An 11,036-nucleotide genomic window follows, 5' to 3' on the forward strand; every position below is an offset into this window, starting at 1 on the left:
AAATTCCCTGATGGTTAGACGTTGAACATTTTTTAATATGATTTTTGGGCATTTGAATTTATTTTTTCGATAAATGTCTATTTAGTTCATTTGCCCATTTATTTAATGGGACTTTTTTCAGGATGGAGGGATCTTAAGCTTTTGGAGTTCTTCATATATTATGGATATTATTCCTCTATCAGAAAATGAACTGACAAAGATTTCTCTCCCATTCGATAGTTCTCTCTTCATGTTGTTAAATATTGCCTTTGCTGTGCAAAAACTTTTTAGTTTGATGCCACTCTACTCATTGATTCTTGGTATTATTTGCTTACCTTTGAGGAAATCACTGGCTATACCTGTATGATAGAATGTTTTTTCTATGTATTCTTTTATGAGTTAAAAAGTTTTTGTTTAATTCCTATATCTTTGATCCATTTCGATTTTGGTCAAAAGTAAAAGGAAGAGGTGTAGTATTAATCTTTTGCCTATGGATATCCCGTTTTACATGCACTGCTTGTTAAAGAGTATGTCTTTTCTTCATTTGTAGGTTTTGGGTACCTTTGTAAAGAATCAGATGACTAGAAGTAGTGTGGTTTTGCCGCTGTCTTTAATCTGTCTCATTTGTTTCTGTTGGTTTTTTTGTGAATACCATGCTGTAGTAGTATATTTTTCTTTCCAATATTTATCTTTTAGTTGTAGTTGGACACAATAACTTTACTCTATGTATTTATGTGGTGCTGAAGATCAAACCCAGGGCCTTGCACGTGCTAGGCGAGCACTCTACCGCTGAGCCACAACCCCAGCCCGATATAGTATAATTTTAACATGAGTTTTTTGCTTACAATTTGGGACTTTATTTCTTCCAGATGAATTCTGTGATATTTTTCTAGTTCTACAAAGAGTATCCCTGGTATTTATATTGGGGGCGAATTGAATCTCTAGACAGATATTGATGATATATCTATTTCAACAATATTAATTTAGCCTACCCAAATAATCAAAGGTCTTTTCATATTTCTGTTTCTTGAAGTTCTTTTCTTTCTTTTTCTTTTTCTTATTTTTTGTATTCTGTAATTTTTCTTGTAGAGGTCTCTCAGCTTCTTGGTTAGATTTATTCCTAAATAGTCTATGTTTAAGCTATTGTGAATTGAATTGTTTTCATGATTTCTTTCTCAGTGATTCATTATTGGTAAATAAAAAAGCTACTGAGTTTTGTATTTTGATTTTGTATCCTGCTACTTTGCTGAGTTTATAAGCTCTAGAAGTTTCTTGGTGGACTTTGGGATATTTTAAGTACAAGATCCTATCATTTCCAAACTGTAATTAATTGACTTCTACCATATTGGTGTGCCTTTTATTTCCTTCACTTGTCTAATGACTCCAGTTCAAATCTGAAACACTATAATGAACACTACTGGTGAGAATCAACCTTGCATATTATTCCTGATTTTAGAGGAACTACTTTCAGTTTTTCTTCATTTTTATGATGTTGGCTCTGGCGTATGTATATGTATATGAATATCTATATCTATATGTGTATACATATATCGAGGTAAGTTAGTTCGATCCATAGTTCCTTCAGTGTTTTTATCATGTGTGGATGGTAAATTTTTCCAGAGGCTTTTTCTTCATCTATTGAGATGATAATGTGATTTATGTCCTTATTTCCTTTTCTGTGGCATATTACACTTTTGACTTGTATATGTTAAATTATCCTTGCATCCCTGGGATGAAACAAACTGGATCATACTGTATATTCTTTAATATGTTGTTGAATTCAATTTAGTAATATATATTTTTAATTTTTTTTTTTTGGTACCAGGGATTGAACTCAGGGATACTCAAACACTGAGCCACATCCTCAGCCCTATTTTGTATCTTATTTAGCAATAGGGTGTCACTAAGTTGATTAGTGCTTTGTAGTTGCTGAGGTGGGCTTTGAACTAGGAATCCTCCTATCTCAGCCTCCCTAGTTTCTGGGAATACAGGCATGCACCACGGTGCCTGGCCAGTAATATACTTTGAATAATTTTAGCATATATATTCATCAGGGCTTCTGTACTGTGCTTTTCTTTCTTTGATGTGTCCTTACCTAGTTTTCTAACCAGGGTATTACTGGCTTTGTAGTATGAGTTTGGAAGATTTTTCTCACCCTTTCATCTTCCGTCTGTGGATTTCTTTTACTGTGAGATAACTCTCTTCAAGGCAGCACATTGTTGGGTCTTTTTTTTTTAAATCCAATCTGTCAACCTAGGTCTTTTAATTGATAAGTTTAGGCCATTCACACTAAGGGTTATTATTATTAAAATATGATTCGTATGCCTGGTCATTTTGGTTTTTTGTTTGTTTGTTTGTTTTAAACTTGACTTGGTTTCTCCTTTGATTAGCCTTTCTTTTAGTTCATTTCCTCCTTTTGCTTATTTGCATTGTTGTTTTTAATTTCATCATCCTGAAATAGTTTGCTGAGAATGTTCTATAGTGTATGCTTTCTCACTGTAAATTCTTTTAATTTCTGTTTATCATTAAAGGATTTTATTTCATTGTCAAATCTGAAGCTTAATTTTCCTGGATACAAGATTTTTGGTTGACATCCATTGTCTTTCAGACCTTAGTATATGTTGTTCTAGGATCTCCTGAATTTGGGGTCTGGGTTGAAAATTTTTCTAAGATATGAATTGGTCTCCCCCTATATGTGATCTGACTCCTCTCTCTTGCGGCCTTTAAAATTCTATCCTTATTCTGTATGCTAGGCATTTTCATTATCATGTGCCTTGATGTAGATCTGTTGTAATTTTGTACATTTGGTGTTCTGCAAGCCTCTTATTTTTGATTTTACAGTTCATTCTTCATGTTTGGGAAATTTTCTGATATTATTTTGTTGAAGAGATTGTGCATTCCTTTGGTTTAAATCTCTGTGCCTTCCTCTATCCCAGTAAATCTTAGATTTTGTCTTTTGATGCTATGACATGATTCTTAGATATTCTGTTTGTGTTTTTTTACTACCATCTTTACTTTGTGGTCAACCTTATTTTCAAGATTACATATTTTGTCTTCATTTGTCTTTGATCTTCTGTCTTCCAAGTGATCTATTATGTTGGTGATGCTTTCTATTGAGTTTTTTATTTGGTATATTGTTTCCTTCATTTCAAGGATTTCTGATTTTTTCCCTCATAATCTCTATATCTTTCCAGAAGTAATCTTTAGCTACCTCTATTTGCTCCCTTATCTCTTTGTTGGTATGATAAATGGTGCCCTGTATTTACTTTCTTATCTCCTTGTTGGAATAATCAATTTTTGCCTGTATTTGCTCACTTAGGTCATTCTATAATTGGTATATCACTTTAATTATGTACATTCTGAATTCCTTCTCTGATCAACTGTGCTATCCATGGATTCTATTATTATAGTATCTTGGTTTGTTTGGGGCACTTTCCTCTCTTATTTTTTCATATTGTTTATGTGTCTTCCTTAATTCCAGTGTAGATCTGAGGTATTACAGTTTATAACCTATAATCTTGTAGTGTCCCTGCAGATTACCTGTACCTCACCTTGTTGTTGGCCTTCTAGACTCTGGCTTGAGTCCCATGATAAATGCTTCTGCAACTAAAGGTGGTAGTGGCAATAGCGGAGGTAACTCAAGATAGCAGTGTGGATCTCCTGAGGTGGAAGCAACCACTTCCAGAGATGGGCTGAAAGGGTGGGCTGCCCATTTGGAGATGCAGCTATCTCCGGGTCCTATCTGTTGTACCAAGGTAGAGGCTAATGAATGGGGAGGACTATGGCAATGGCTGCAGTGTCCCAAGATGGACGTGCGTTAGACTTGGGCTTGGGCTCTTGCATGGATCTTCTGGTCGGCAGGGTGGTCCCGTGACTAACCTTGGCCTAGGCGCCCATCTAGGTCAGCAAGGGCAGTCCTTGGCCTGATCTTGGGCTCCCACACATACCTGCTGGTCCGTGGGGTAGTCCTCTATTTCAATAATCTTATAATTAAATCTTGGTCTGTTAGTGGACCAATGTGTTTGAGGTATGGCTTTTTTCCAAAGTCTTGATTTTCTCTCCTTCCCCAGCCCCTTTTCTGGTTGCAGCATTGCTAATTTGTTTCCTTGAAGCCATTTCTTCTGTCTTAGGTGAGACAGGAAGTTGATTAACAATGAGGAAGACAAAAATACTCTTCCTCTAGCTGAAATCATTTTCAGAATAGTACACTGGAAAATTCCTGCCTCTGGAGATGATGTCTTTGTTACAGAAAATGCTCTGGGTAAGTTGCATGATGGCATTCTTTTTCTGTTCTTGCCAGGACCAAGCAGGGTCACTCTTTCTTCCTCACAGTAGAAAACTGATGAGTTTTATGGAGTAAAAACCTGTGAAAATGTGGGGGATCTCCTTGTGGCTGTGCATTCCAGGAGCTTCTCATTCATATGCTGGACTTTGCTCAACTTCCATCACTTCATCAATGTTATTATGTAACTGTCACTAACTGCTTATAGTGTGAAGAAGTTTTTGTTCCCCTTAAGAAAATCTCAGATGTGTCATTCTATATCTTATCTGTCCCCAGATTTTAGAGATGCAGTTTGCCCTAGAACTTCAGTTCTCTGAGAAGACCACGATAATTCGTGGCTTTTCAGTTCTTCCACGGTTTTCTTGTGTTAAGTTTAAGAGAGATAACCAGCTCTTTACATGCTGGATTTGAAATTAGAAGAACTATGTTACCAAATTTAATTGAACTATTTTAAAATATGATCTGTGACCAATTTTAACTATTTTCTTTTTATATCAAATAACAAAAGGGTGGGGACACTGGAGAAACCTTACACTCTTATAACAATAAAATACCCAGACACCGTGTGTCTGACTTTAGCAGTCTTATTGCCTAGGCATAAGAAACAGGTTGAAAAAATATCTACTTCTACATAATGAAAAATGCCTAAAACTCACTTATACTACAATTGGGACATAGAAAACACAAGCAGAAATAACTATTTTATTCTCTCTGTAATTAATCTGCTCTTCATTAACATGCAACTTACTGATTAATTAGTAAATTAATAATTTCATTGAGTCCCATTCAGTAAACTGTGTAGTTTAAAAAGTCCTCTAGGTAATATTAACTCATGGCTCAAAATTCAGTAGTATTTGTCTAGGTCTCTGATACATTTTTACCAAAGTAAAATCTAACTTCTTCATAAAATAAAGATGGTTCACAGAATTTCATGATTTAATTGATTGAGAGAGATTAGGCTGTCAGATTTTTTTAAACATTCTTATGTTGTATTGTGTTTCTCTGTATATGGGGGTGCAGTGTGGTCACTGGAAGTTTGATGATCTCCATGATGTAATCTAGGTTGGGCACAATAGTGCTTCCTCATGCTTTCTCATCAGAGCAGTGTGGCCTTCATCTGAAGGCCCTATCTTGGTCCTATAAGCTGGAAATTATTAAATAAATAGCTTCTTTGTGATGTATCCAACTGTGAGCTCACTCATCAGAAGAGGTACTTTTTCCATGAAGGCAGCATCTGTGGGAACCCTCTGTGGCCCACCATTCAGAAATACACACCCTGAGGAAATGAGGGAATATCTGGATTGCAAAATTTAGATCACTGAATACCAGTTTGGTTTCAATATGGCCAGAGGAATGATCTGTCTCCACCATCTTTGCCTTATGATAGTAACCCAAATCCTTCTGCAAAGGGAATTGTATTCATTTATCCACAGAATTCCCACCTTATCTAAACTGAAGCCGGAATAAAGGAAAATCAAAGTCCATTTAACACTGCAGAACTCTGTCTTTTCTTCCTAGCTTCCTTTCCATAGTCTGTTAAGTTAGAATAAATGTTTCCTTCAACATAATTCTGTTTTCCTTTATTATGAATTTATGTATCTCTCTCTCACACACATATACACACAATAATGCACACAAATATCTGGGCCCTTTGATACTTTAAAATAAATATATGAGCTTTTGATATCTTAAGTGTAGCTCTAAAATTGGAAGAAAAAATTACCAGTATAAAACTTGAAGAATTTCATTTTTAATCTACTTTTTATTTACTTATTTACTTGTATATCTGTGAAACAGATTTTTCACCAAATTGCCCAGGCTGGCCTTCAACCCTTAACCCTCCTTCCTCAGCCTCCATAGTAATTGAAACTATAACCATGTACCATTGCACCTGGCATTTGAACCACTGTTTTAAATGCAAGTCACAAGTTTATTTATTTCTTTATTTATTTTGGTTTGTATTCTTTGCATTCCTAATTTTAAAATTTCTAAATCTTCTCTGGCTAGATGAATATCCTAGACCTGAGGAGAACAAAGACTGAGTATTATAAAAATTAATTGGAAACACACACTTTTGACTTGCATATGATTACCCCTGTTAAAACTGAGCCCTCTGTGCTAGACTTTGTTTCCACTTTAGAGATGAAAAATCTGTGATGCATGAAGACTAAGCATTGCCATGTTCCCTTAAGGCTATTTGCAATAGTGGTACCTGTTGATGGATGTATTTTATTTTTACTCTCTAGTATTAAGGTTTGTGGGTTTATCCTTATCCCTAAATTCAGGGACAAGAAAATTCCTACATGCCTTCCTCCCATGCATCTGATGCTCATTCAACCAAATGTATTGATCCCATACTCTGTGCCAAGCCTGGAACTAGCTACTGAGAGTAAAGCTGTGAGAAAACAAAAGAAGGTTTGTGACATCAAGGAGTTGACAGTCTTCTAGGAAATAACAGAATATCAACACAGAATTGAGTACAGTTTTATAGGTGTAATGAAGGAAGGAAATGGTGTATATTCTGTTTCATTGCTTTTTATTGCTTGTCTCTCCAAAGGTTTGTTTTTCCCCTTCCCCTGTGCCTTATGTTGCATATATTTTATCTTATTTACATACACATATTTTCCCCTCAGCTCTTCTCTCCTTTAGAGCCTAAGGACACAGTATAAGACCTTTCAATAAATAGATATTTGGAGGAGTCAAAATAACATTTTATTCATAGTCCAAAAAACTAAATTTGACTCTCATCTCAGGTGTCATAGTTGAATGACCTCAGGCAAATGACTTGACCTCTCTTGAGACTTAGTTTGTTCAACTATACATTGAAGGTAATAATAACCACTTTGCAGAGTTATTATGCTAAAGGAGTTAATAAACACAAATAATACATTTAAGTGTTCACAGAAATACAGATGAACAAGGTAGTAAAGAATTATTTTGTGTATTTCACATTCTAGAATTCAATTACACACTGGTAAGCTCTAAAAAACAGACTGTATCTAAGTATTAAAAGACTTTCTTATATTCAAAATATTAAAAAAAAATCCCTGTAAGTGCAAACCAACCTAGCTTAGATAAAAAATAAAGATTTTGCAGTTCCAATCATAGCTTCACATCCACAAAAGATGCCCTTAAAGCATTACCTCCCTCAGTAAAAATATAACCAATTCCCAGAATTTTCTGAAGTTTTTATCTATCAGAATATTAAATATTGCCATTAAAAACAGTAAACAAATAAATGTGGCTAGTACATCAACAGATAAAATATTAGAAAAGTTTCCCTGGAGAAATGGCTCTTCTGAGAGTCTCCTGTCAGACACTCATGACACAGGGGAAAAGGCAATTGCCTGTAGTTCTTTTGTAGCAATGATGACAAGTAAAATGTTTCCTTCCAAGGAAACTGATACTGTATAACATTCTTGCTCTGCATAAGCTTCTCACCCTAAGTGTTGAGTTACATTAGAAAACATCAGTATCCCTTTGCAAGCTGGTTTGGATCAACTAACTAGCTTTGTCCTGTTCATATTTATCTAGTAAAAATGAGAGACAAGGAATGTTAAAGAGTGGAGATACTGAAGGGAAAGTTGGGGAGGGCACAAAGTTAACTTATAGACCAATAGCCAAATCTCTTCATGCATTGACTTAATTTATTGAAAGTCAATAAAGAATTCAACACTCAACTCATTTTGGGGATGCTATAAATTTCATCCTGGAAGAGATTTATAGGGTGGCTAGTCTCACAGATATTGGAATTAAATGAATTGTTAAGGTGTACAGAAAGAAAACAAGGTTTTAAAGATTAAATAACATATAAAACATTTTTAAGACAGTGATGATGGTAAGGAGAAACTATAAATATGATCAGACCAGATTTAGGACATTATAGGAAAATAGCTTCTTTAGTTTTAGAAGATTGCAAGACTAGATACTATGTTAAAAATGTGCTGTTACAAGTTTATGTCATTGAACTAGGGAGATTGTATGCATTCATAGTTAGCCAAGCAGGGGATATAGGAAGTCAAAATTGAAAAAAAAAAAAAAAAACTATCTTAGCCTCTAAGGAGCCTAAAATTGGTGAGATGAGTACCCAGAAACTTAGTTAGAAATTGCCTGTGGAATGTGCACATCCTTTTAAATTATTATTTTTTTCTTTGAATTGAAAGATAAAGTCTTAAATACAAACATATCCACATATAATATAGTAAGAAATTGATGCCAACTTTAAAATCAATAATTAGTGTTAAGGGAATTTGAATTTTTACATTCATTTATTTATTTAACAAATACTCCTACTATTTGTTAGAATAAATGTTTCTTTCAACATAATAAGTATTTAATACATGTCAGGCTTTTTTCCCTAAATAGTTTATAAATAGTAACTTATCTTTCTTACAACAATGCTATCAGGTTAAGTATTATTTTTATACCCACTTGTTATGGGCCAGGCTATATGATCAATGATCAAACAAACTCCATTTTACCCTGAGATTCCATGTCATGTAAGAAGTACTTCTCCTATGGGAACACCTCACCTCTGTACCTATCAATAGTTGCTTAGTATAGCATGTTTGGCAACACAAATGGCAATTCTCATATAATGTAAAATTGTTCTCTTTTCTGGGTCCCATTTTTCTAGGACAATGTACCTTGTCAGAGAATGGTTGTCTAGATGGTAGTAACCATTTTTTAACTTGTACTCGCCTTGGGCCTATTTTGACCCATTTATCTTCTGCTTATGATTATGGAAAGTCCCTTGGAAAATACTAAATGTACCCAAAATGAAAATATGATTATAGGCATTGCATTGTCTCACTAACTGCTCAGTTCAACTTCTGTACCCATTTTGCTTACAGCTTCGTTAACCTGGATGTGATTTTTGTGGTTTTTGCCACATTCCTGAAATGCTCAGCTTCAGGGCTGTTTCTTGCAGAGACAGTTTTGTGTCCTGTGGGGATCAGTCACGAGATGGCTAATCAATACTCTCCAACCCGGATAAAGTTGAGACTTGGTGTGCTTTCTGAGCAATCTGCCCCATAACACTTTATAGGAGAGAAATCAGGCTCAGAGTTTTTATGCAATCCCTGTCAGGTGACATGATCAGGAATTTTCAAGGCCAGGATCCAAATTCAGACAACAGTGCTCAAGGGTATGTTCATTACAAACAAAAAGCTGCTTTATTTACTATTTTTATTGTCAGAAAAAAAAAACATGAATGATACTGGGGTAAAGGACATTAGTAAATAATTGTGAATGTTGTGGAACATTCTTCCTTTGTTAATCTCAATGATAGAAAATGAGCTTAATTAAAAATTTATCACTATCGATGACAACATTTATATACACTTTGCTACTGTTGTCCTCAAGCACTCCTTTCTCTATGGTTTTATCAGTACATTATAATTATACATAATAGTGGGGTTCATTTTTTTTACATAATTATAATTCTTAGAAGATCATTTCCTTCACTTCTGCCCAAATAGTTTCTTTTTCTTCCTTTTTTCCCTCCATCATTTCCCTTATCTCTACTGGTTTTCCTTTTATTTATTTATATTATTAATTGCTACTTTACAGTGTGGTGTACATATATGTACATATGTGTGTGTGTTTGTGTGTGTATCTATATATATATCATAATTCAGTAAATTTCATTCCTCCATCACTTAGTTTTCCTGTTGCTCCTTCTACCCCTAAATCTCCTTCCTTTGTTTCACCAATCTCCTTTCTGCTTTCATGGGCTCCCCTTAATTTGCTCTAGCTTCTGCATATGAGAGAAGACATTCTATAGTTGATTCTAAATGTGGCTCATTTCACTTGGCATGATGTTCTCCAGTTCCATCCATTTATCAGCAAATGCCATAATTTCATTCTTCTTTATGGTAGAGTAAAAGTCCCTTGTGAAATGCACCACATTTTCTTTATCCATTCATCTGTTTACAGTTGCCTGAGCTGGTTCCATAACATAGCTATTGTGAGATGCACTACTATATACAGTGACATTCCTGTTTCATTGCAGTATGCTGATTTAGTTCTTCAGAATAAATACCAAGCAGTGGGATAGCTAAACCATATGAGGTGGTTCTATCTCCAGAATTTTGAGGACTCTCCATACTGCTTTCCCTGCTTTCCAAAGTATTAATTTTTAGTCCCATTGCCAGTACACTTTCTATATGTTGCCATTCTTATTGGGATGAAATGAAATCACAATGTAGTTTTGATTTACATTATCTTGATTGCTAGAGATTTTAAATATTTTTTCATGTACTTGTTGATCATTTGTATTTCTTCTTTTGCAAAATATTGGTTTAGTTTGTTGTTGTTGTTGTTGTTGCTTTGCTTTGCTTTTATGTTTGTTTCTTTTTTTTTTTTTTTTTTTTTTTTTTTTTTGGTATGAGGGATTGAACTTGGAGGCACTCAATCACTGAGGAACACATCCCCAGCCCTATTTTGTATTGTACTTAGAGACAGGGTCTCACTGAGGTGCGTAGTGCCTTGCTTTTGCTGAGGATGGCTTTGAATTCACAATCCTCTTGCCTCAGCCTCCTGAGTCATTGGCGTGAACCACTATGTCTGGCTCAGTTTAGTTCTTTTGCACATTTATGAATTGGGTTTTCTTGTGTGTGTGTGATTAAGCTTTTTGAGTTCTTTTTTATATTCTTGATTAGTATCTCCTGTTGGAGAAGTAGCTGGTAGAGATCTTTCATTCATTAGGCTCACTCTTCACATTCTTCTTCCTTTTGCTGTGCAAAAGCTTTTTAATTTAAAGCTATGTCACTTA

The sequence above is a fragment of the Marmota monax genome, unplaced genomic scaffold, assembly GCF_021218885.2.
Source record: "Marmota monax isolate L192 unplaced genomic scaffold, Marmota_monax_Labrador192_F-V1.1 WCK01_AAM20220418_F8-fsc00104, whole genome shotgun sequence".
In the NCBI taxonomy this organism is placed as follows: Eukaryota; Metazoa; Chordata; class Mammalia; order Rodentia; family Sciuridae; genus Marmota; species Marmota monax.